Source organism: Castor canadensis, chromosome 11 (genome assembly GCF_047511655.1).
Source record: "Castor canadensis chromosome 11, mCasCan1.hap1v2, whole genome shotgun sequence".
Lineage (NCBI taxonomy): Eukaryota > Metazoa > Chordata > Mammalia > Rodentia > Castoridae > Castor > Castor canadensis.
Window position 1 is genome coordinate 120,362,555 of NC_133396.1, and position 27,405 is coordinate 120,389,959.

The 27,405-nt window shown below is 40.8% G+C and overlaps 1 long non-coding RNA gene across 1 annotated transcript; it reads right to left on the minus strand.

Annotated features, from left to right (window-relative positions):
* Positions 1-17,437: 17,437 nt before the first annotated feature.
* On the minus strand, positions 17,438-26,503 carry LOC141413939 (uncharacterized). The gene is made up of 3 exons (XR_012438992.1): positions 23,160-26,503; positions 20,366-21,186; positions 17,438-19,516 (listed from the first exon to the last, which is right to left on the minus strand). It is a non-coding gene; the product is annotated as an uncharacterized lncRNA (long non-coding RNA).
* Positions 26,504-27,405: the final 902 nt, after the last annotated feature.

Below are 27,405 nucleotides of genomic sequence, written 5' to 3' on the forward strand. Positions count from 1 at the left end.
CGGCCTCTCCCTTGCTCCAGAGCTCCTCCCAGCCTCTCTTGGGGTACAAATCAGCTATCTTGAGGTTTGACCTACTTTCCCTCAGCTGGAACCACTACCCTCTCTGTGTGCTGATCCCCAGATCCTCATCTCACCCCCGCCATGTTCCTTTTCTAATACCAGTTGATAAGAATTTTTAAAATCTTCAGTCCCTGACTGCCTTCAAAGACTTTCAAAACCAGCATCCCCAAAACAGCACACTTCCCTTAGCATCACGTCTCTTCCCTACCCGATACACACTGCACACTGCACACCCCCCTCCTGCATACGCACACAAAAAAATCCAGGAAGGCTGATGTTGACCAGGAACCTCTTAACCCACTATCACTCTGGCAAGTTAAGTAGAATTTCCCTCCCTTTCTCCAGCCACAATACAGGAGTGAAAATAGAGGAGTCCAAAACCCAGAAATTGCATATGGAAGCTCTGACAAAAAGCAGACTGCCCACTCTTGGGGATATACCCAAAAGACTGTGACACAGGTTACTCCAGAGGCACCTGCACACCCATGTTTATTGTGGCACTATTCACAATAGCCAAGTTATGGAAACAGCCAAGATGCCCCACTACTGACGAATGGATTAAGAAAATGTGGTATCTATACACAATGGAATTTTATGCAGCCATGAAGAAGAATGAAATGTTATCATTTGCTGGTAAATGGGTGGAATTGGAGAACATCATTCTGAGTGAGGTTAGCCTGGCCCAAAAGACCAAAAATCGTATGTTCTCCCTCATATGTGGACATTAGATCAAGGGCAAACACAACAAGGGGATTGGACTTTGATGACATGATAAAGCGAGAGCACACAAGGGAGATACAAGGATAGGTAAGACACCTAAAAAACTAGATAGCATTTGTTGCCCTCAACACAGAGAAACTAAAGCAGATACTTTAAAGCAACTGAGGCCAATAGGAGAAGGGGACCAGGAACTAGAGAAAAGGTTAGTTCAAGAAGAATTAACTTAGAAGGTAACACACATGCACAGGAAATTAATGTGAGTCAACTCCCTGTATAGCTATCCTTATCTCAACCAGCAAAAACCCTTGTTCCTTCCTATTATTGCTTACACTCTCTCTACAACAAAATTAGAGATAAGGGCAAAATAGTTTCTGCCGGGTATTGAGGGGTTAAGGGGAGTAGGGGAGGGGGTGGGGGGAAGGGGGAAGAAATGACCCAAACATTGTATGCACATATGAATAAAATAAAAATTAAAAAAAAATACTGCCTACATTCTAAACAGAGAATTTAAAAAAAAAAATAGCCCCCTGCCCATGTAAGGTATGTCTTCCGCAGTGGACAGAAGTGGAGAGTTGGAAACCTGGGACCCAGGGGCTTTGATTGAGTGACTTTGAGCCACTGAATCACCAAGGGTCTGAAAAGCAGGCTACTTAGTGGTCTCTGGTTTCCCCTGGCTCAGGGCGGCAGGAGTGGAAGACAGCACGGGTCCATGCCCAGCAGGGCAGTGCTGCTGGGAGAGCCAGAAACCCTGGCAAATGGCCCACCTCGCAAAACACTTTGACTTTTCCAAGAAATTCCTACAGGAAAACTTGATATAGATCCTATCATTTATTCATCTCTTTGTTTGACGTTATTTATTTCTTTGTTTATTCAAGAATTACTTATTTAAACTTCAACTCATTGTGTTAGTGTTTTGAGCAGTGTTTGGGGGTCGGAGGAAGAAGAAAGAGAGAGAAAAAGAGATACAGATGCCTGGTGACCACGTGGAAAAAGCACCATGAATCCAGAACTTACCATCTGAGGCAGGAAGTAGATAAACATAGAAATATGTCTAAAGTCAGGCTTGATGGTTTTTTTCTTATGAAGAAAAAGTAAGTGTGAAAGGGTGACAGGGTAAGGTGCTTCTTTAAATAGGTGCTTGGGGACATGTGAAAATACCTGGAAAGATTCTGGGAAAGAGGGAAAAGAAGTGCAAAGGCCTTGAGCAGGGAGCACCCTTAGGACATCGGAGAGCAGCGAGGAATGCCGAGGCCTGGAGTGCAATAAGGGAGGGGAAAGGGACAGGGATGACTTCAAAGAGCTAAGCAGGAGCAAGACTCTGTTGCACCTTATAACCTCAGTGAGGACTTGGGATGTTATACTAAAGGAGAGAAGCCACTGGAAGAACAGAAGCAGAATAAGGTCCAACATATTTTTAAAGGATTTCAGTGGAGAATAGACAATAGAGGAGCAAGAACAGGAGTGGGGAGACAGAAAGTCATGGCAACAATCCAGGATTGGGACTTGAGAAGATGGGCTGGGGGGTGGTGGGGATGAGAAGTGCTCAGATTCCCTGTGTGTTTTGAAAGAGTGCCACCACAATTCACTGATAGGAGGGATGTGAGGTGTGAGGAAAGAGGAGTCAAGCATGACTAGGACTGGAATGACCACAAGAATTGATAGATACAGACCCAAGGTCTGGTCCTGCCCATCACGAGAGGTGTGACTTTGTGCAACCTTTTCATCCTCTCTGGGTCTTCTTCATCTCCAAAGTGACATGGTTGAACAAAAAGACTTCCAAAGTCCCTATGAACTCTGACATCTTCCAGTTCATTTTAACATGAAGTAAGACTATAAAGCAGACCCACCCATGGGATCTCCATCTACTTCCATGTTCTCTTCTTTGATTTTTAATTGACCCAGCTCTGGCAGGTCTCCAGTTGTGGAAGTCTTTACCCATGACTGGAGCAATTATCCAATTAGTGTGAACAAATTTATGAAAACTTAGGTATTCCACAGGATTTGAGATTTTATTTTGCATTCTATTTCTACTTTATTTGCCTTAGTACTGTCAACTGTTTTCTACAACATAAAGTTAGTGAAGAGATGGACTGAGAGATAAAGATGCTGAAGATATTGACCCAATGAACAGGGTTAAGACTCTAGTGTGAAGCAGGGAGAGACATTTGAGTAAAGACTGATTTTGTAAATGGTCACATTATTACTGAGATTTTTCTTGCTAGAAGGACTTTTCCTTCCAGATGCAACTGGAGACTCAGATAATGAATACTTAGAGAACAAAAGGATCCTTAAACCAATGAAACAGTTTGCTTCAAAAAGTTTCGCATAATGGCTCTGAAATGTCATTTAGCAGATAGACATGATGTGTTAACATCAAGTGCCAATTTTTATTGTGTTTACTTTTATAATTATGAATTCTAGATACTCTATGTGTCCCCATAGAGAATATTTTTGTACAGCCTGTTCCTAGATTTACATTTATTTTACAGATATAAAATTAACAAAAAGGAAAATGTATAAACATAGTTCTGTTATTTTTCTTTAGAAATAAATTTTTTTTCTTCTCTCTTTTTAATTTTGGCAAGAACTAAAAATCACTATACAGCTCAAGGCTGGCATAATCCTTGACTTGCCCACAGTAGACCACGAGAAGGTTCCAGGCAAGTGATGTTCTCTGGAATAAGGGAGGTGGGGCAGATGAGGGCAGTGAGTTGGCTATGGCAGCCCAGCTAAAGCTTTTGGCTGCTCACCACCACACTTGAGTTTTACAGTACAGATTCTTCTGGGTTGAGACTGAAAATGAACCCCACTGGAGATTCCACTGACCTTTTTAATGAACTCTGCTATAAGAATGGAAAAAGAATGGTGGCCTGGGGTGGGTTTAAAAACAACTTTTTAACTATACTTGGAGGAACAGAGGAGGCTAGCATTGTTCCCACTTACAGGAAACGTAAAAGGCAGAGGTGTTCATTACACCTTCAGTTTCCTTGAAAACACATGTTCCAGGCAAGAAGCACGTGGTTAGTTCTGCAGGATTCATCACAGAAAGGGAAACATTTGAAGCCCCACATCTTCCCTATGGGAGCACAGGTGAAAGACAGCAGCTCAGCATTGACTCCCGTTGTGCAGACGTGGCAACAACTGGCCACTGTGCAGCCACGTGAGCTTACAAGTGGTGGAAATCAAAGTAAATCCTGTGCCTCTGCTCCCTGCAACCACCACACGCATGCACGCATACATCCCATGGTTAAGCAATATTGTATTCTAAGTTCCATGTGGACTGGAAGCACCAGCATTTGGTGCAATGCCTATGTGGTAAGTGCTTGTAAATATTTGTTCAACGAAGGAATGAATACATTCTTCCCATTGAACCCAAATGCTGCTTCAGAGCCCTTGGTCCAGCAGTGACTTCAGACAGTCCACTATCAACTAACCAGAGGGGACACAAATTGAAACCTGCTTGCCATCCCTTCACAATAAGCTAAATCCTCATACTCTCCCTGTAAGTGATGTGATTTGTATGTGAAAATACAGGTGGATCCCCTGGTTCCTCCAGTCCCATCATGAAATCAGGTTAATTTGATCCAGTTGCCTTTACCATGAGAAGTTCACTTTTGCATATTTGCAAACGATAAATAATGCCATATAACGGATGCTCTAGAAAATCACTATTTGTCAATACTGCTTGCACATATTGAATAATGATGTTTTCATCTAATTACTGGGTTTAAAATATATTTTACGATTTTTTTTTAAATTCAGGTTTGCAAAATGTTCACCAATATGTCCACATATTTTTCCTTCTTGGACACATAGAGGATCACATTTCCTGAATCCTGGAAATTAGGTGGGGCCACAGACCTAGCCTTGATAAAAAGGTCATACCAATGCATCACTTTCAAGCTAAAGCATTTAAAAGACATTGCTTGGACTGGAGATGTAGCTTAGGGGTAGAGGGCTTTCCTAGCATGCCCAAGGCTGTGGGTTCGATTCCCAGCACTGAAAAAAATGTTCAGTTTTCTCTTCACTCACCACCCACCAAGGAGCTATAGTTTGGATCTCGGTGTCTCACAAAGGCCCTTTGTTGAAGGCTGACACTATTGGGAGGTAGTCGAACCTATAAAAGGTAGGGTGAAGTGGAATTCAGTAAGGTCATTGAGAGTGTGCCCTGAAAGGAGCTACTGGAACCCCAGCCCCTTCTACTCTTTCTCTCTCTCTCTCTCTCTCTCTCTCTCTCTTTCTCTCTTTCACTTCCTGGCCACCATGAGATGAACAGACTTCCTCCACCATGGGCTCCAACCACAACATACTGGCCCAAAGAACAATACCAAGCAACCATAGGCTGAATCTTCTGAAACCATGAAACAAAATAAATTTATTCTCCTTAAAAGTTTATTCATTTCAGGTATTTGTCACTGTAATGCAAAGCTAACACACATGGTAATCCCAAAGTTGTGCCTTAAGCTCAAGGGGCCACAAAATTCAGCATACTGGATTGTTGAAGCCATACTCCAGTAGAGGATAACTGCCTGCATGAGAAATAAACTTAATTATACAAAAGCACTGAGATTTTGGTGTTATTTGTTACTATCACACTACCTAGCTTATCCTGAGTAATTCAGTAATTAATGATGTCTGATGGCTGTCCCCAACCTTAGCTCAGTGCAATTTAGGAGTAAAGACTAGAGTCTCAGAAATACAGGGTTGAGACAATTGGAAGAACAAGTCAGCTGCCATAAAAAGAGATGGATATGGACAAGATGGGTATTCAGGAGGGAGGGGCTGGCAGAGAAAAAAAATAGAGAATCCATTGTTGAGAAATGTATAGCAATGCATTTTGCCAGTGGGATCTGCCCGATCTAAGATACCAGAAACCCTCATACCACCTAATTGGACCCCACCACTCATTCCTAACTGTTCACCACTCCCCTGCTCTTTTCTGATGCCTCCTTCCTGCTCAGCCATGGGCACCACCTCCATTCAACTGAGTTAAAATGAGCTAAGCACAACTGAGTGAGGATTTTTGTCACTGCACTTTTCAAAGAACTGCTCCTCAAAGGCAGAGCAAAGAGGACCCTTATCCTAGATATTGGTTTGGCAAATATACAGCAAGAGTCTTAAGCTTAAAACCCAACTTGATTTTGAGTGAATCTCAAACTATTTCCCAAGGACAGGGTCCAGAAAATTGACTGTGTCAGTATTTGTAAAAATTGAAACTGGCCTGAGTGATAAACAAAAGAAGAATCACTAAAAAGCAATTGAGGGTAAATCTAATTAAGATGTATTATGCGCACATATGTAAATATCACAAAGTATCACCCTATAAAACTGTCATGTGCTAATAAAAAAAATCATTTGATCATTAAACAAAAGCAATTGAACAATATCCAAAATAGGGGACATCCATACACCAGAACATTGTGTGTACAGCAAAATGGTATTTTCGCAAAATGGTATTTTCAAAAAATGTTTAGTGTCAAGTGGAAATGTTTACAAAATGATGCAAAATTTCCTATATGTCATTACTTCCATTTTATATAACAATCAGTAATGTGCATAAAAGGGCCAGAAGAAAATATGTTAAAATGTTCCCAGTGATTCTGAGTAGTAGGTTATAGAGATACTTATTTCTTCTTTGAAAGTTTTTACATTTTTCAGATTCCCTTTAATAACTATATATTATTTGAAATTAGGGGGAATTATTTTCAGAAAAATAAATTTATAAGAAGACTTTGTTGATCTTAATTTTCCCAGGGTATGTTCTCTGGTGAGGAAACCTCTGACTCAACCATCTCTACCTTCTAAACACAGTCCTGCACGGGGTCATTAGTGCTCAGTATAATGGCTCAGTGGAAATGTTTTATTTTTATTTTTCTCAGTTGACATATTATTAATTAAATATTAGTGCAACACTACGCAGAGCCTTGTTGTTAAATTAGGTATAAAATCTTCTGGTAATATAAAGCAAGTCTCAAGTTAGCTCATTTGAAATCCTCGGGAGAAGAAACCACAGAGATTCTTGAAATTATTCAGCAAGGCTGAGGAAAAGGTACTGGACTCCCGGGGTTTGGGTACATCCTAGATGCCTTCACCAGGGGAACCACAGCCGGGATATAAGCCACGCTTAGAAGAGCCACACGCTATGCTGTCATCCTCAGACTGGCCAAGGAAGCCCTGGCGTGCAGGCATCCATGCAAATGTGGAATGTACTCTAAGTCACCCCAGAGAGGGCAGGAGTCTGGGAAGGTGTCAAGTTTCCAGGAAGGAATGAGGAGATCTCAAATGTCATTTTCAATCTAGAAAACCCTAAAATGAACCTTCATGGGAACCCTAGCTATTGCTAATGCCTTCCAAATAAGCTAAAGCTCCCAGGCACAGAGCAAAGACTGCTTTGTCTTCTCTCACCTCCCATCCTGGAACTGATTTGGACTTCATCACATGGAGATGCCTCTGGTCAGGCTGCAACCTGATTTTTCTGAAGACTTAAGGCAATGACCAACAGTCAGCCAGTCAACAAGTATTTATTGAGCCACTCGCATATGCCAAGCACCACCATGGCACTGTCAGTTATGGGGTGAACAAAGAAGAGGCACATGTGCCAGCACTTCTCAAATCTTCAGTGTACATGCGTACCACCCAGGGATATTGCTAAACATCCATCCTGTTTCAATAGATCTAGGTAAGACCAGAGATTCTAACAAGCTTCCAGGTGATAATGATGACAATATTTTAAATATCAAAGGTCCAGGGAATGAAATACATGCAAAAATAAGTAACTAATATAGAATACTTATAATGTTCCAAGTACCATGAAAAATACATCACATAAGTTCTGTCCCTGGGTCTCTCTCAGAGTAGATCTTAGCCGCAGGTGTCTGGAAGGACATTGAAGCCACTTGGACAGTTAGGCAATGCTTATGATCAAACCTGTGCCCACATGCAGATGGATCACAGGTAGACCAGTACGCACACTTGCAGTACCTGCCACCCCTGACTTTGGGATGTCAGTATGAAGATGATTCAAAAGCACAGAGGGTGGGATGATGATTACCCCCAAGAATGTAAATATTACAAATGAGACTGTGGGTCCCTTTCAATCCTGAGATTCTAGAAGCCAATGAATACAACAGATGCCGGAGAAACCTAGACATTGGAAAAACATAGGTAGGCCACGGGTGTTTCTCTTATGTAAGGTGTATAATGAAATTCACCTTTCATGTTAGAGACTGTCCTGTCTTTGCACCGAGTGGGAAGCACTTGGAGGCTGTATAAGCTTTTTATGTGTAGGGAGTGGTAGGGTTTATCTATTGATAGACTCTAAAGCCCTACCCAAGATCTACTATGTGCTAATCAACTTTCCATCTCTGCAACAAAATACCTGAGATAAACAACCTAGAGGGAGGAGACGTGTTTCTTTGGCTCATGACTTTGGCTTATGACTTGGGAAGGTTTTAGTCCCTGGTTGCTTGGCATTGTTTTACAGAACATCGTGGCAGGGAGTGAGTGGTAGAGCAAAGTAGTTCAAGAGCCAAAACTATAGCATGCTCAAAGAGAAGTGGTATATCTCATCACACACAAATCCCATGTGATGAGAATACACAAATGTTTAAGAAGCACTGGACTACCTGCCCTTTCTGCTCTTCTGTTCATCACTGCTTCCTGAGAGCCATGGCAATGCTTGGCATATACTTGCTGCTCAGTAAATATTATTGACTGGCTGACTACTGGCCATTGCTATAATGGGTAATGTGTAATTCAGAGTGAAATGACACAACAAATTTTAATTTTAAAAAAAGAACAGTTTTGGCCCCAGCATTCATCCTGTTGAGCACTGTCATATCAGCAAGACATGGAGATTTATTTTCCATAAGACTATCTCTGCTTCCTCCTGAAACCCTACTACTACTACTAAAATGATAAGCAAAGGAATATGCGAAGGACAAAGAAAAATGGAGAGAAGACAGCAGAAACAGATGCCTGTAAACACTTCAGGGATGGAAAATGGGTCCATAGTAATAACTGGCTCAGCAGAGTGGGAAAAAACAACAAAAAAAAAAACCCCACGAAACCCAAGAGCGTGTAGAGAGGTTGGTTGCCCATGAGATGGAATTGCTTCACACCAGAGAGAACCAGAGAGGCGCAACGACCTTCCTCGGAGGTGAGGGTGGAGCTGGAAAAGAATCGGCTGACCCCCAACCCTACCTGTTGCAGTCAGGAGACAATGCTCCCCAGCCCAGTGAGCTCTGAGAGGGTTATTATTTGCATAATTAAAATCCAGAGGCCCTGGTAGAAAGATAGTAGGCTCCACAGAGAGTAGAGGTGAGATTACGGCACTCAAGGACAGTGATACCAGCCCTGCCTCCCCTGCTGCTTCAGGAGCACTGATAGCCAAGGTTACAGAAACCAACTGATGTTTCTCAAAAGAATCTGCCCCAAGAGAGACTGACCTGTGGGGCCTGTCTAGCAAGGTGACTTGGCCCCTATTACTCACTGGTTGGGAAAGCTGACCAATAGACGGACTTACACCACGTGTTAATCAACTTTCCTTTATTGTAGCAAGTACCTGAGACAATTTTAAAAGAGGTTTATTTTAACTTACAGTTTCAGGACACAGTCACATGGCCCTGATGCTCTGAGTCTGTGGAAGGCAGTATTTCATGATGGGAACATGTGGTAGAAGAAAGTGCTCACTTCATAGTGGCCAGGAAGTAGAGAGAGAGGGGAGGGGCCTGGGTCCCAGTACCCCCTTGTGCGCCACACCCCCATATGAGAAGAGGCCCCACCTCTTAAAGGTCTATAACCTTCCAATAGCATCACAGGCTGGAGTCAAAACCTTTAGCACATGGAACTTTTGGGGAACACTTACCCAAACCAGAGAACCCCAGAAACAAAGCCTCCAGTAAACCTCTAAGAGCTTCAGACTTATTGGAAATGCATGCTACAGGAAGGTCTCTACCATGAAATATAGGGACTAAAACAAATAATAGGGAAAAAGAAAAATCAGTGGGTGTGGCAGATGGCGTTTTCCAAAAACAGCCACAGCAATATTTCTGTCCCACATTCGCTATGAAATGATGCCTCTTCTTCCATGAAGAGGGGGAAATTATGTTCTCCCTTTGAGTCTAAGTGAGATTTCAGTTAACGGTTGCACTGTTCAATATGGTAGATGGTGGCCACCAGCCACACATGACCATCAAACATGTGGCACATGAAATGAAATGTTTTATGCAATCTCAAATAATTTAAATGTAAAAACTGAAGCAGCATAAAATACATTCCTCTAACTTTATATGTTTTGTAGGACAATATTTCACATTAACTATTGAATTTTAATATCTAAAAAAATTAGCATCTGGATTGATGTGAGAAATATGATAACCTGTCCAAATGCAAAGAAGGGAGTCAGAGACCCATAGAGCACAGCAGGAAATGGAACCTGAAAGATCGGTGTCTAGTAAGCCAGGCATACCCAAAGTGATTGCAGCAAGCAAATAGTCTTCTCCCGGTTCCTCACTGACTGAGTAATATGGTGAGTACATTCTTTTCCCACCTCGATTTCCTATTGACTTATTTAAAATATGCCCATTTCCTAATTCTACCTTGATTTACCCCTCCCAGTTTAAGTTCTCTTATCAGTTGTCCCTCCCCCAACATCCACAAGCTGATATGCAAGCAGGTGGCCAGAGTTACATGCCTTGCCTTGAAAACAGACTGCCACTGACTTTTTTTCTAACAATTGATATGTACTGTAAGTAAAAAAATATACATATATACACTGAATTTCAAAGACAATATGAAAATAGAACGGGAACTATCTCATTAATCATTCTCTATTGACCACGTATTAAAATGATATTGTAACCATATTAGATTAAATACAATATATTATGAAAACTAACTTTGCCTGTTTATTTTTACCTTTTTAACAAGGCTACTAGAAAGTCTGCAGTTGCACACATGCTTGCATTCTACTTCAATTGGACAGCACTTGGTCAGTAAAGGGGGAAATGACAAATGTGACTTCTGACACAAGGTAATAAAAATGACGCTGACTCCCATGAGCTCTCACTCTCTTGGGATTTGCACCTTAGGAACCCCTAGTCACCAGGTAAGCACAGATGCCCTGAGCGCAATGCGGAGAGGCCATGTCTTGCTAGAGACATGTTTGAATTTTTCCAACACAGACACAGACATGAGAGAGAGCAAACTCAGATGAATCCAGCCCTTGCTGACACAGAATAGACCAAAGATGAGCTGAGTCCTACTCAGGTTTAAATTATACTATACACCAGTAAACTTAAGAGTGTGGAGAGGAATTTGTTACACAGCACTAGATAACTAGAACAGATGGAATAAAAAAAAAACCTAAAACTATCATTTGTCTCTCTTTGGGGGAGATAAAAATATACATTACATTAATAAAAATGAATAAGATTATATAAAATAGATGCTTTCAAAGAACAAGAAAATTTTGAAATTTAAAAAGATGGCTAAATGAAAACTGAAAAACTGAAGGTGATGTTGGAGAAATTTCCAAGAAAGAATAAAAAGGATGAATAAATAGAAAGAAAATTTAAAGGTCACTCAAAAAGGTCCAAACTTAGCTAATAGGAATGCCTAAATGAAGAGCAAATGTGAGGGGAAAATACAATGAATAGTCTCTGGACTGAAGGCAATGAGGTTCCAGACCAAAAGTTCTATCAAGGGCTCATCACTGGGCAATTAAGATTAGTGGGAATTGAGGAAAGATCTTGGAGGCTTTCAAAAAGGAACTGAAACAAAACAAAACACAAAAAGGTTGCCTTAAGAGAACAGTCTAAAATTCTGAGCAAAATGGTTCTAGTTTAAACTCTATGCCTAGCCAAACTATCAAATTTGAAGTGTATATTTATATATTTGTATATATGTATATTTATGCATGTAAGTATATAGGTATATGTATGTATAGTTATATATGTATATTTATGCACGTATATATATTTATATGTGTATATATGTATATTTATGCATGTATGTATATATATACATATATATTCAAGTAAAATACAAAAAAAAGTATATGCTATTTAGACTTATTCCGGAAGTTATTGGAATAAGGATCCAGAAATTCAGGGATCCAACATAAGAGAAACAGAAAAAGCCTTCCCAGGATGGTGAAGGAACATTGAGGACAAAGCTGCACTCCTGCCACCACACTGAGGACCCCCAAGTTGATCTCACTAGGAACTGCCAGTCTGTGGAGGCTCAGTTTGGGACCAGCACCCTCAGTGGACGATGCAAAGCCAGAGAAAGAAGCAGCTCGTGAGCTGGGAGTTAATGAGGAAGGCTGGGAGAGTAACGATAAAACTAAACACACACAGTTATTCCTGGGTGTATATATTTATGCCTAAGTTGTCTGTTCATTAAGTGGGGTTTGTTCCATAACATGGGCTCAGGCATTCTCACCTAATCCTTCATATTGACTTGAAGTCTTATAAAAGGTAGAGACTTTTTTCAGTCATTGTAATTTAAGCAGTGGGCTCCAGGATGGGCATGCAAAATGGACATCAGGGTTCAGATTCTGAGTGAATAGGTCCCTAAACAAGGCCTGTTGCTCTCTGGATGTCCCTCACATGACCTGGCACAGCCAGTAAATGGTTACTCGTGGCCAGTAACCATTTAAAAGAAACTACATTATCAATCTGTGTGAGTTGAGTTGCTGGCTGCCGAAGCTTGGCCTCTTTCTCTTTGTTACTGTGGCATTTTGGAAACTTAAGGCATGTGCTCCAGTCCAATGCCCTCTTTGAAACTTGGCATGCTGCTGCAGTCTATTGAAACTTCATATTTCCCTGCTGCTTTGGTAGGTTTGCGGAACAAGCAGGATGGATACAGGTAAAGCATCAGAAGAGGAAGAATCAATCAACTCCCTTGCTTCTATAAGGAACACAAGAACCAAGGAGAGGACCACCTGGAAGACCCCTCCTCTACTACTCACTCCTCACCCATCAGACTAGAGTCGCTTCCTTTGTCACTATAAAAACTTTTATATAAAAGACCCTACCAAACTGAAAACTGTCCACTGTGACCCTCACTTGAACCCGTAACTGTTTTTCCTATCTCATTGGCTGAGCCTTAATTGCCCACCCAGAATCTGGTAAACCCCAAGAATGATTGGGAAATTCAGATTTATGGGAATTAAGGAAAAATAGTAGAAGTTTTCAAAGAGGAAAAAAAGTGTGTGTATGTGTGTGTGTGTGTGTTTGGGGAGGGTGATTGAAGAGTCAGAAACAGGAATGAAATCCAGAAGGATCGTTTTTAAAGTTCTAAGTGATTTCAGGGTACCACCCCACTGGATTCATGATCCCCAAACTATTATACACCCACATCCCAGACTTCTACACTGACAGCAGAGTGTAACTGAGGCTCTCTCAGGATTCTCCCATGTCTAGGGTCTGGATCTAACCAACTATTTCCAAAACTAGCGAAGCTTCAACTCATTCTTCTCCCTCATACTAAAGAAATACTCTCCTTCTTCTCCAAGGCAGACATCCTGCAGTGTATTCAGGCTGCAACAGTCTAAACAAAGGCTATGCTAATGGTCCTCTGGTTTATATCAGCTAGTTTTTTAATGCCAAGACTCTAATCACTGCCTGGACCCTCTGTGGTTCATCAGGCCACTCTGGTGAGAACAGATAGTGCAGGGAGATCCTCCAGTCTCCTCTGGAAGTCCCAGGGACTGGACAGTAAAGTCTTCTGACTAGAACTTGACTCTTTTTTTATTATTATTGTGCTGGGTGAGGATACCGTAGCATTTACAAAGGTGCTTACAATATATCAAATATATCATACTTGAATTCCCTCCTCTACTTCTCTCCCCCATCCCCCCTCCTCTAATTCCTGGAACAGTTTCAACAGGTATCATTTTTGCATTTACATACACGTATATACCTTATTTGCACCATATTCATCCTCCTAACCCCTTTCCCCACCACCTCCCCCCTCCCACGGGTGCCAACACCCTCCCCCACCCTAGTCAGAACCTGTTCCACCCACATGTTCTCCGATTTTGTAGAAGAAAAAACATAAAAGATAAAACAAGAAATATGACGTTTTGGTAGTTTGAGATAAATATAACTACACAGGGAGTTTTCTTGTGTTTTCCCATGCATATGTGTATTACAGCTTTAATTGATTTGCCTCTTCCAGTCCTCTTTGCTACTACCTAGTCTGCTTCCCATGGTGGTCCCTGCCAGTTTAAGATTTCTATTCTCATTCCTATACAGTGAGCACATCAATCTCATTCAAGTTTTTGGTTTCCTTCCCTTGCCTTATCCCTCCCTTGCACAGCCTCCCCTTAGTGTGACCCATGTCCCATAACATTGCTACATTTGTTTTAGGTCTACAGTCCATATAGGAGGGAGAACATGTGGCTTTTGTCCTTCTGAGCCTGGCTAACTTCACTTAAGATGATGTTCTCCAGTTCCATCCACTTACTTGCAAATGACAAAATTTCATCCTTCTTTGTGGTTGAATAAAATTCCATTGCATATAAATACCACATTTTCTTAATCCATCACTAGTGGGTCATCTTGACTGTGTCTATAGCTTAGCTACTGTGAATAGTGCTGCAATAAACATGGGTGTGCAGGTGCCTTTGTAGTAACCTGAGTCACATTCCTTTGGATATATCCCTAGGAGTGCTATTGCTGGATCTATTTTTAGTTTTTTAAGGAGCCTCCATACTGTTTTCCATAGTGGTTGTACTAGCTTACATTCCTACCACCAGTATATGAGGGTTCCTTTTTCCCTCAACAGCCTCACTAACATTGGTTGGTGGTGGTGTTCTTGATGGTAGCTACTCTAACAGGAGTGAGATGGAATCTTGGTATAGTTTTGATTTGCGTTTCCTTTACGGTCAGGGGTGGTGAGCATTTTTTCATGTGTTTTTTTAGCCATTTGGATTTCTTCCTTTGAAGAATTCTGGAGTTTGCTGAAGTCTTCTCTGAGTTCATTTAGATGTTTCTCTGTCTTCTCAAGTTTTTTATTTGTGGTGTCTTGATATTTCTCAAGTGCATCTTGTATTTTCTGGTTAACCATGTCTTGTAGCTTCCCCACTATTGTCTCAATATCTTGTCCAAAATTTCTTCTTTGAGAGTTTTTTTTTGTGGTATCACTGAGCTCATTGGTGATAGTTACCAATGTTCTGTTCAGGTCAGGCACTGGGTATTCATTTTCTTCATTTCCCACTAAATCCTCTCTTGAATTGTTGGTCTTTTGCGCAGTAAGATTTCCTGGCCTCCTTCTTTTCCCCATGCTTCTACAATATGCGTCTATGTTATTGAGTGACTAATTGGGGACTTTAATCACCTGTTATCTTCCCCTTGACTCAATTACTGTGCTATGACTGGCTTAGTCATTAGCTAGGTTCATGTGCTATTTCTGTTCCCTGACTAGGTGGTATAAATTAGCAATAACAAATTCACTGATTCAATGCCAGACCAGCTATTTACAAAATATGAGTAAGTCCCTCGGTGATATTATCTATAAGCCATGGAGACTGGGGAACAATGGTTGTTTGAGTAGAGGTGGATACTTAGGTATTGAAAGAGCTGGCACTGGAGGAAGGGGCAGGAAGGGGGGTGGGGGGAGGGGTGTGAGGTGTGGGGTTTCTAGTGTATGAAGTCCCTAGTGTGTGTTGAGGTGTAGTTCAGTGACTGTGGAAGAGAGTGCCATTGTCTGGGATTGCCAAGGGACAGGAAGGATGGGGTAATGTATAAAGTTGGTATGATAGACTATTCAGTGGGTGGTGCATTTTGAGGTAGTCTAGGTAGTGGGGAGAGAGAGAAGGGAAGGAGAGGAAGGTGAAGATGGTGAAAGAAAGGGGGAGAAGATGGAAAGAGATGAGAAAGAAAAAATTGGGGTACAGAAAGGAAAGTGGGGCAATAGAGGGCTGAGTGAGTTGGTGTTAGGACAGGATGGGGAAGGGAGTTAGGTAACAGTAAAATGGAATAAAAGCATGAAGAAAACAAAAGTAAAAATTAAAAGCTAAAAACAATGCAAAAATAAAATAAAAGTAAAGTAAAATAACAAAGATTATATATGATCAATTCAATGAATCAGTTCAATGAATGTTGTGGAATCTTTCCTCTGATTTCAGGTTGACACTTTTTTTTTTTTTTTTAATAGGGGCTTTGGCCAACACTGTACTTTTTTAAGGTTGGTATGTTGGGTTGCGTGGCAATGAGTGTTGCTCTTCCCTATCAGACAGCTTTGTGGGGAGCTCAGCTCTGGGTCTTTGAGCCTGGGCTCCCTTAGTGGAGTGGGGCCCCTGGAGCAGGCAGGTTCTCAGAAGTGGTCCTGTGAGGGACTAGTAAATCAGTAGTCACCAGCCTCTTCCACTCACAGGGCAAGCCTGTGAGTTACAAATGAGCTTTTCTCTTGGTGAAACTATCAGTTTCAGCTTGCTCCCAGTTTCTCCAAGGCAGTGCAGTGCCTGGCTTCCCCGCAGCGGCTGCTGAGTCGCTCCACCCCCATACAGGTTTCTTCAGCAATGCGTTCTGCCCCTCCCCACCAGGCACAGGAGAAATATTCCATCCATGAATTCGGCCACCAGTTTTGTCCAGAGGGGGTGCAATCAGCTCCCCAGTTGTGCTAGAACGTGTGGTTCCCTCCCAAACAGTGTGTTGTGCTCACCTAGCACATTTACTTAGTCAAAAACTTCTTGGCTACAGGGCAGAGCAGGCAGGTGGCAGACAGAGGTTTTATGTCCACTTGTGTTTGGCAGGTCCCGGTCTTCCAGATGCCTGCAGCTGCTCTCTTTCTGTGGTTCTCTGCATTGTGTTATTATTGGTGAGATTGCAGACACACTAAGGAAAAAAGAGATCTGTGCAGGTGGGCGGCAATTAGAGGTTCTGTGTCCACAGGTATTATGGCAGGTCCAGGTACTCCCAGATGCTTTCAAGTCTCTGCCATTCTCTACATGTGTTTTAGCTTTACTGACCCAGGTGGGAGGGAATTAATCGAGAGAAAAAGAAAAGAGAAAAGCGTGGATCAACTGGGGCTTTCTGACCCTGCTCCCAGCTATTCCCAGTTGGCAAACAGACAGGCAGGCCAGCAGCAGCCACCTACCCTGTGCCAAGCTGTTATGTATTTAAAAAAGTTAGTTTAGGGGTCATTCAATGAATATTATGTACCTCCTATGTGTTGGTGGTATCTTGGCTGTCGGAAAAAGCAGTATTACCTGATCCTTGCTACCCTGAGAATGTGGAGTAACTGTTTGAAATCATGCAGGTCAACGTCCCAGGGTCCATCAGCTATCTGCCATCTTGATTTCTCTGTTAGAATTTGACTCTTCACATTGAAACGCCTCCCAAGTCTTTGTTCTTCCTTTCTAACAATCCTTGGTGAAAAGCTTTCATTTGATTTGTTTCACATCTCAGGGTTCTCAACAAAATATATATGTAATGCTGAGATTCTGAGGAAAACTGCCAGCCAGTCCATGAAACTCCAAGGTTTTGTCTGGCTTCTTACTTATACAAATGTGTAGAAACATCAGATATTTTAGGCTTTGAAGGACTTTTACCAAGAACAAGTTAGAACTCAATGGTCACTCTAGCTAATTTGGGATATAAGTAAAATAATCTATGGTACTATAGAATCAAATAGTGTAGATCCCAAATATTCAATGATCAGCATTTTTTTTTTTTTACTGTTATAAAGAAGTCTTTGAAAAACAGGAAAATTTTGAAGTTGCTTCCTTTAATAATTCCTTAGGGGTCCAGTTTTGGCAGTACAGGTCTAAAATCCCACCTGTATAGGGAATCATGGTCTGAGGCCCATAAGGAAAAATAATAAGACCCTACCTGAAAAACAACTTAAGTAAAAAGGGCCGGAGGCATGGCTCACATGATAGAGTGCTTTCCCAGCAAGCATGAGGTCATGAGTTCAAAACCCCAGTACTTCCCTGCCACAAAAAGAAATCCTTAGGAAAGTCTATTAAAATCCTGCATGATCTAATCTAAACTTAGAACTCCCCTTGCCCTCTCCTACATAGCCCCACTTTGATTCCCTGAAGCTCACCTTTTTCCCTCCTCTTGCTATGTTCCTCTTCCTTAACCTTCACTAGATCCTCTTTCCTCTCCTCCACTGCCTCTTTCTTCTTCCCTCTCACCAGATGATCTATCCTCACAATCTTTTAAAAATATATACGGTGATGAAGCTTACCTCCAACATCAACAGATTTATAACTTTAATCCTTGATCAAGACCAGATTTGCATCATCTAGCTAAAGACTTCTTCACTGAAGAATCAGAGATTGTCCTTGGAACACAGATTTTGGGATACCTTAGTCTCTATTAGTTAATTTGATTATCCAAATGATAGTAAATGTATGAATAAAAATTTGTCACTGGATGGCCTCTTAAGAGTTCTCCCTGAAATCTTTCACACATCAAAATTGATTGGCTGAAAATCTAGTCTTATAAACATCCCAGTCTCATAGGCATGAACTCTCTTATCTCCCAGGATTCTTCTGATCTCCATGAGGCAGTCACAATTGCTGTGGATGGTGGTGCTATACCAGAAGTGTAATGCCCTCTTGGAAGGGCATCATCAGGCCTTAGATACAATTAGATACAAGCACTGCAGTGAAATTTCAAGGTATCACCCTCACTGGGCTCATGATTTCCAGGATGTTATATGCTCACATCCTGGACTTCCACATTGACAGATCTATAGCTAAGACTCCCTCTGGATTCTTCTGAAGCAAATGGCATCACAAAGGAGACAGGTTTCTCAATAATGTCAAATCAAGCAGCACACAGAGGTTAGACATAGACAGTTTTTTTCCCATGACCTCCAGCTCAAGCCTCAGATCCCAGGAAGCCAAGGATTGGCATGCCTTCGACTACTTCTTTCTCATCCTTTCCTTCATAACTGTCTTTTTTCCCTTCTCTGTTGGTTTGAAGTTTTGTTAAAGTGAGATTTTTAAAATTCATTCCTCTAAATCATGGTATTCTGGATGCCAAAAATTAAACCTTGGTAAATCAGAGGTTGAAAAAAGTGTTAGGCAAATTTACTGATACAAAACTTCTCTTCTCCCCAGGTTGTGATTGGAAGTGCTCTGGCTGATCATAGTTGGGATGCGATCTTGACTAAGAGACATCCAAGGTCTTCTGATAATTCTTCTAATATGTATTGTCTCCACCATCATTCACTCTGTTCTCTCCAGAGTCAAATGCTTTGGGACAGTCACTCAACTCAAAAATTATTGAAATTCAACTACAAAGGCGAAAGTCACAGAAAACTCTACTAGCCAATGAGTCTGAGATTTAAATTAACATAAAATGTATAATTTGAAGAAGTGAAGAAATCAAAATCTGATCAAATGATGAGACTTGGTCTCCCTGTTGTGATCAAGAGGTAAGAGACCTAAATGACTGACAACATTCCATTATGGCCCTTGTTTGACTTGGCTTCTTCAGCTGCTTCTCCTCTACCTCTGAATAAAACCCAGACTTTCCAGTCAATAGATGGTAAGGCACAAGAATAATTTTTTCTCTTCCAAAAACTTTGGCCACTGAGCTTTGGCTGACTTTTCCTGCTAAAAGTATATGAAAACCTTGTTCTTCCTCAAGTCAGAACACTATATCAGAATCTTCTCGAGAATGCTCCCAACAGTCTGAATAAAGTGCTGAGTGGTGTTCTCATTGACTTTCTTCTATACCTGCTGTAGTTTCACTGTTTAGCAATTTTGTACCTAATACAGACAAAGAATACAAGGAGGTTATGAAAAATTTAAAGCCACCATTGTGTTGTGGTAGTGCTTCCTATTTTCCAAAGTATCACTAACGTAGTCATGTTATCTTAACAGTAATGATAGCTCCTAACGAAAGGGGGAAGGACGTATTGCTCAATTCCCACAATATTACAACCAACTCAACAAAAAGATTTCTAAGAATATCTTTTTAAAACATCTGATATTTTACAAGAAGATACTCAAGATAAGTATTGAATCATCTGAAGCAACAGTTCTTTAAACTTTTTCTTTACTTAAAAAAAATAGCCTATTTCACCAGCAGATATTTGAGTATTTGGTTTAAAAATGACCAAGGACTCAAAAAGCTTTGATTTCCTGCCACCTACTCTTCTCCAAAATGCCAAATTAATGGCATCTGATCCTAACAAAGTGAGTCACCCACAGCTAGAAATGTCTTTATAATGGGGGTAGGGAGAAGGGGGAAAAGCAGGGGTAATTTTTTCCCAATATGTTTGTCATTATTATAGGTTATATATACAGAAGGAAAGTTAATTAAGCTTTAAAAAATCCATCACACATCAATGGCTGCATTTTAATGAGTACAAAAAGTTGAGGTGTTTACTACCAATTAAAGTGGTTTTTAAATAAGCATTAATTAACACAGAAATTCAGAAGAAAGTTATACCTTGTCAAAGAAAGGCCAGTGCAGGCTATGCCCACTTCTGCTCCCATTCATATTCAGATAGTAATTACCACCAACCCTATATTTTCCATAATAATGAGGAGATGCTGTCATGTCTATCAAACAACAACACACACACAAAAGTGGTAGAATTAGAAATTCTCAACCTGAAGTAAACTTTTCAAATTTTTTCCTTCTGGGTTTTTCCCTCATCCGTGTCAGAGTTATTCAAAGAGGAGGTGAGCCTGATTTTAAAGGCGAGTTTCTTTCTTTTCTCCCCTTTGTAGGGAACATTGCCAGGGAGCCCTCATTGGTCAGAGAGGTGTTATTCAAGTCTCCATCAGCAAATCAGAACAATTCTGCAGTCGTGATTTGAGAGAGCCTGCAATTCTTCCTTTGTTTCTTCACAATCATGCTCATTTGTATAATCCAAAGGAAGTTGGTCGACTTCGTTTTAGAAAATTCTTGTCTTTCCTAAGGTGGTAAGGAGAAGGACATCAAATCTTTAAAAACCAGTGATTAGCACATAGTCTGTTGGATGTTCTCGTCCTAGAATGAAAAGTGATGAGGAATGTGCTGGACTTTGGGAAGGTACCTTGAAGATGCCTAGGGGTAGGGAGATACAGAAAAGGGATTCTCAAAGCTACAAATTCTGGAGACTGATCCTCCACCTGAAAAATCAGATACTTGATTGTCTTGGTGATTACTTTTTTCCTAGTCAAATTCACATATAATTGATCAATAAATCAGCATAATGATTTCCTTATAACTAATACAGGGGTACAGATATTCTCTTCTAGAGTTCCCTTTCTCAGGCTCCTATCCAGGTGATTTTTCCAATATCAGTGCATTTAGCAGAAGCTGAGTTACTGATCAGAAGGCTCCATAGTGAACAGGAACAGAAAGGGAAGCAGAAAGATGTGGGAGGATTCTGCCCAGAGGAAGATCCTTCTGCATAACAGGAAACCTCTTCCTTGTGGTCAGATCCCTGTGACCCAAAGGATGCAAAAATTCAGTTAGATAGGAGGAATGAGTTCAAGAGGTCAACATGGTGACTAGTTAATGATGACATAATACATTCTTGAAAAATGCTAGAAAATAGATGTAAAATGTTCTCACTACAAAAATGCTAATTATGTAAGATAAACCTATGTTAATTAGCTAGATTTTGTCGTTCCATAATGGATAGATTTCAAAGCATCTTGCTGTGTACAGTAAATATATGCAATATCATCTGTCAGCTTAAACATTTTTTAAAATGGCCCAATAAGAACTTTGCAAAAGAAAGAAAAGCTTTTACATCTACCAAACAAGCGTTAAAGGTATTTGGGTGCCATCAGTGCTTTATTTTTTCAACTAACGTTGCCAAGTTGTTAACATTGTCTATCATTTAGTTTTGTAACTTTAATAAATGTTGGCTAGTCTAAAAAACAAAAGTCACTCTGTGCCATTGCACTTAGTGGACCTCTTCCTTCCATACTGTTGTGAGCAAGCCAACTTTGACCTCTTTGGATACCAATTTTCAGTGCATATCCTCCTCATACATGTATTTCTTTACCTGACAGTAAAGGTCCTCCCATTGTGGTAATTTAATTAGTAAGTTCTTGTCACCAAAAAACTCTTTATAGCCACAGTCTTTAAGGGCCCAAGAATTGAACACCAAACAAAAGGAAAAATTCCAGGAGTCTACATTGATAATGTTTTAAAGAATCAAGTTGGCTAAGTTGCTGTGAGGATAATTCTTGAAGTTAAAATGCAAAAGGTGGCAGTTGGAGACATTCCATCATCTCCTGGAGAGGGGTAATTTCTCCCCAGAGGCATAGGATACTTCCAGAACGAAGAGATGAATGAGGGGCCAGGCATGCTGGTATACACCTGAAATCCCAATACTTGGGAGGCTGAGGCCAACCTGGACTACATAGGGAGACCCTGTCTTAAAAAAAAAAAAAAAAAGGAGAGGAAAAGAACACTTGTTCTGGAAGTCACATTTGTAAATGAGACATTTCTTGGAGTGCCCTGGAGTGCTGGTGGAAGTTGAAGGAGGAAGTAAAGTCCATCTCTTTGCTATGGGGGTACTGAGGACAAGGGGGTGGCCCAGGACTAATCCATCTTAGAATCATTCACAGGGCCTAAATGGATGGGTAGGACAAGGCAGGTGGTCAAATGTTTGTTAAATAAATGATAAACCGCCATGTTGAAAATAGTAAGTCCATCCCTGGGTTTGCTATCCTGGTGAGCCCACCAGCTTCCCTCTCATTCCATGACTAGTCTTCACTCCTAATTTGGACCAACCAATTTGCTTTCTGGCCCTTGTCACAACTAGACCAGCAAGAGACTGAGAATGGATCAGCAAAAAAGTCTAAAAATCAACCAAGAACTTAGAAATTGGGTTGGAAAGATAACAGGCTCAACTGACAACACCAGACAGGGAGAGGCTAGAAATCTTTGCAAACGTCAGTGGCCCAAACCTGACTGAAGACCCACAGAATACAACACCCTGCCACTCAAACTGCAGGCACTGGGTCTCATCCTCCACTCCCCTTTTTTAAAACATAGCTGTTCATTGTTGGTACTCATGTGAGTCCTTTCTGACCCATTTGTACAGAAATAAACAGCCTTCTAAGTACAGGTTTAGTGCCAATGTGCATCATAGGAGAGAAGGAGCAAAAAGCTGGCAACCCCCAAGTGCCAAGTGTCACCTTGGCCTTTGCTTCTTATCATTTTCATTGCTGTTGCCTTTACAGGAAAAATCCTCACCCGGGCACCATTTAAATCTGCAGTGGAATCAACTCCTTTTTGGGAAAGTGCATTTTTCCCAGGGAGTAGATATGGGTAACTTGCCTCCTTGGTCAAGTCTGGTAAAATGATATGTGAAATCCCTTACCAATGTTCCACCCATTGTCTTGCTTGATTAAAATGGAAAGAACTCCCCCACTATGTGTATCCTATTCTGCCACTTACCAGAATTGGGATAGATTGTGCCTTTCCACTCAATTTGGACAATGAAATGAGTTTCATTTTTATTTATGGGCTTCATAAATCCATTTCACTTGCTGCTGCTTTTCATGCCCCACTTCCACACCGTTGTGTTGAGATTTTCCACTGTGCCAGGCAATTAAACCAAAAACTCATGGAGAAAAAATTTTTTAAGAAACTCTTTTACATTCAAAATATACATAAATCACCTGCATTCAGATCCAATATATTGAAGGGATGGGACTTTTAAGTCTTACTTATGAACATCTAACTCTCCAGATTAATTCTTTAGCTACTATCATCAAGCTTTCACCTGAGTTCTAAAAGTGTGTTCAAAATTCCAGTGTGGAAAGAACTTTTTAATTTTAGATAGTATGTTTCCAGACCTGTTGCCAGGGATATAAGAAGATAATTCAGTGGCCACTGGTTGGTTGAAGGGCTGGAGGAACAGCAGGGGGCTTGCAAACTATGATCACCTGAGCTCAGAGCAGGCTGAGCCTGGGAGACCCTGGAGCAGAACCAATGTGATGTCCATGTTCTACACCAGATTAGAAAACAAACAAACCAAAACCCAGACAAACCCAATCACACAGCCCTCTTCACTAAAGGAAGGTGGAGAGACATGGTCCTGTTTCAATACTTTGCCAATCTCACAGGAAGCTTCTGATGTTTCTCTAAATATAAAACAGAACAGCAGGTTCCACCTGATAAGGTTGCATCCAATAGGATTCCATAGATCCAATCCAATCTAAAATTTATGGACTAGGTTCAGGTATAGTTCAGTTCTGTTATACAGCAATCCGAGGAAAGAAACTAAATAAAAGTTTATTTAGACAGAAACAGAGTAATCTAAAATTTATGATGGTCCAGACACAGCCCAAGCTGAAATTTATTTTGATGCTCTCTTGACTCGATCACATTATCTGCCTACCTATTGATGGACTGATCAATCTAACAGGGGGGAAGGGAGAAAGGAAGGTGTAAAACTGTCCTTCCTAGTCTGGAAGCTATGTAAGATCAGGAACCCCCACCATGGGTTCTCCATTGTGTCTTCCACATAGAAGTTGCTCCATGTTTGGTGGAGTCACTTAAGTTCTTTGTATGGGAGGGGATTAGCTACATCAGTCGTTAAGCCACCAATCACCAGAGTTGATTCAGACACTTGGGCTGACTGGAGAGGTGTCCCTTTCCTCCCTATATGTGGAGACCGGGAAGATTAGCTAGCAAGCAAGAATGTGTAAGTGTGTGGATAGCACGATGTTAACACGGTTGACACAAGTGTTTGGGTCCAGCTGGCAGGGATCTCCCAGGAGTGGAAAGGGGTGGATCAGAATGTGATGAGGATGTCACCAATTATTAGGATCATCCACCTCCCTTCTGGCTTCAAAGGTGCGTGCCTAGGAGAGAGAGGACAGAACCAACGTGAGTATTACTCTGGCCCATTTAACAGTTACTATTCCTACGGAAAACTAATCAAGTGCCATTCTGGTTCTTATCACCACCCTTTGAACTTATGCCAGTCTGTCCTCTGAACATGATGAGTTATGGTGAATCAAATTCTGGACCTGGTCAAAATGAAGCCTAGAGTCCACATTATGCTAGCTGCAGCAAGGATGCAATACCATGGAACTTACTGCCTCAGCTCCCAGCCAGCCCTCTTAACATTTTCAATACTACATAATATCTTGGGAAGTACTTAATTCCACTGCAGGTATACTACATGCTTAAAATGAGCAAGAGAAATATTAACTAGAATAGCACTTTGTCTATCCCACTGGATTGCAAAATGGCATTGAAGTAAAATTCTTCAAAGAACAAAATAGTATTTGGAAAAAAAAAAAAATCCCTGCCCTTAAAAATGCTGAATAAAGATGAACTTGAAGCAACATAGAGACCCAAGGCCATTTCACAAAGTTGTGCAAGTTGTACACTGCACAAGGGCACCATCAAAGAAGCACCTCACACATTACAGGCATTGTAGATTTTTCTATTCACTGGCCAATAGCAGTAAGTGCCTTGAGGAAAAGTTGCCTTTTTCTAAATCGTACAAACTTACCAATAAAGGTTAGCAATAGTAGCCCTCCAGAAAATGATGTCTGATAAAAGGACAAAGTAGCCAGCATCTACTTAAATATGTGTGTAAACACATATCTACATATTTATATCCACATACAGAGGCACCCCAAAAACTTTTCTATATCCCCCATCCAATTATACCCTCCCAAAGTAACAATTGTCATGCTCTTTGCCTTTCAAAAAACATTTATAACCAAAGTGTTCATTTCTAGACACTAATCTTGGCCCTCAGAAATATTATCTTTTAATTCTTATCAGTTTAGCTACAGGTTTCTTCTTCACACTTTTCATTTCTTTATGAATGACCTGCGGAAGAAGCAGGCTACTAGCACCTGCTGGTTGCCAGCAGGGTCTGGATGTTGCTGGTTGCATACTCATGGTGGAGGTCAACATGCCTCTGTGGGTCCCGTGTTCCTTGCAACCAGGCAGCTCAGTCCACTTTGGGTTCAGTCCCAGGTTGGAGCCATTTAACACCACAATAGGTGGTGTCTGCATTACTCTAGGAGGCACTGTCTGGTTGGCTTTCTTTTTGTGATCCTAGCAACCATTGATAATGTCTGAATCCAAACATTGGGGGTTGCAAAACAGTGATATTCTAATTCCATACTTCTTTTTATACTGTAGCTGGAAGAGTTTTACAATACACACCTTTTGTAAGCATCCCAGTGGTACAGTCCATATAAAAATAAGGAGAAATGCTTGATTCTTTCCATTTATAACAAACTGGTTCCCTATAATTCTCCAAAGGTGGCCAATTCTTTTTAATATCACCATCAAGTCACAGATTTAAATATAGATGATGAGTTTCAATGATCACTTTTGAAGGTCAAGTTGTCCCATCTTTGGTCAAAAATTTGAGGCTCTGAGTTATTTTGATACAACCCTAGAAGTCTTTGAAGACTGGAAAACTCTAGAAATGTCTGTGCTATTATAGGATGTTCCAACTTTATTTTGTAAACTTCCTGCACCAGACTTTTTCTCCAAGAAACCTTATTTCTTTTATAACAAAATAGTACTTTTCCAACATGATCTGGTGCTAGAGAAGCTGTCTGCTAAATTAGATACTATTTCTAGAACTTTTCAGTGGAACAAACTAGGTAATGCATTTGATTCAAAAACTTACTATTATTATTATTATTTTCTTGGCAGTACTGGGGTTTGAACTCAGGGTCTCACACTTGCTAGGCAGGCATGCTACCACTTAAGCCACTCCTCCAACCACAAAAACTTATCATTCTTATGTCTCTATCAGTGAAAAAATAAATTTAAAAAATAAAAAGCAAATATTAAAAACACTTAATAAGGGCTGAGTGTGTGCCTTGAGTGGTACAGCACCTGCCTAGCAAGTACAAGACTCTGAATTCAAACCCCAGTATGACAAAAAAAAACTTATAAATTTCTATTGCGACTTCTATTCAAGACCAGTACTTCAGAGTTTTTACTTAACTACTTCTCTACATCAGAATCTCCTTTCTCCCATTCTGAGAACCCTGGTTCTGTTTGGTTTTGTTTGTTTGTTTTTGAGAAGAGGGTCTCACTGTATAGCCCAGGCTGGCCTCAAACTTGGGATCCTCCTGTCTCTGCCTCCGAAGGACTGGGATTATAGGTGTGTGCCACTACACCTGACTTAAGAAACCTGCTTTTTAAAAGAACTTCCCTATATATTATTTTTTTTTTCCTCTATATTGTAATCTGTTCCTTCTGCTCTAACAAAATACCATATACTCCCCAGTATATTTATAAAGAACAGAAATATATTTTTCACAGTTCCAGAAGCTGGGAAGCTGGAGACCAAGGCACCAGTAGATCAGGTGTCTGAATGTTTGTTCTCTGCTTCAGAGATGGAGACTTCGTGCTGCTTCCTCTCATGGCAGAAGGGGCAAGGCTCCCTTCAACCTCTTTTGAAAGGCCACCAATCACATTCATCATGTAATTACTGCCTCAAAGGACCTACCTCTTAATACTAAAACATGGGGTATTGAGTTCCAGTAGAGAAATGTAGGAACACCAACCTTCAGACCATAACACCACACGATGCAGCAATAGTCCCAGAATGTCAGTACTAGTATCATCACCAATATGATCACAAAAACATTCAACCCCTTCACCCCGTCCCCCGCTTCTTGGTGGTGGTACTGGCATTTGAACTCATGCT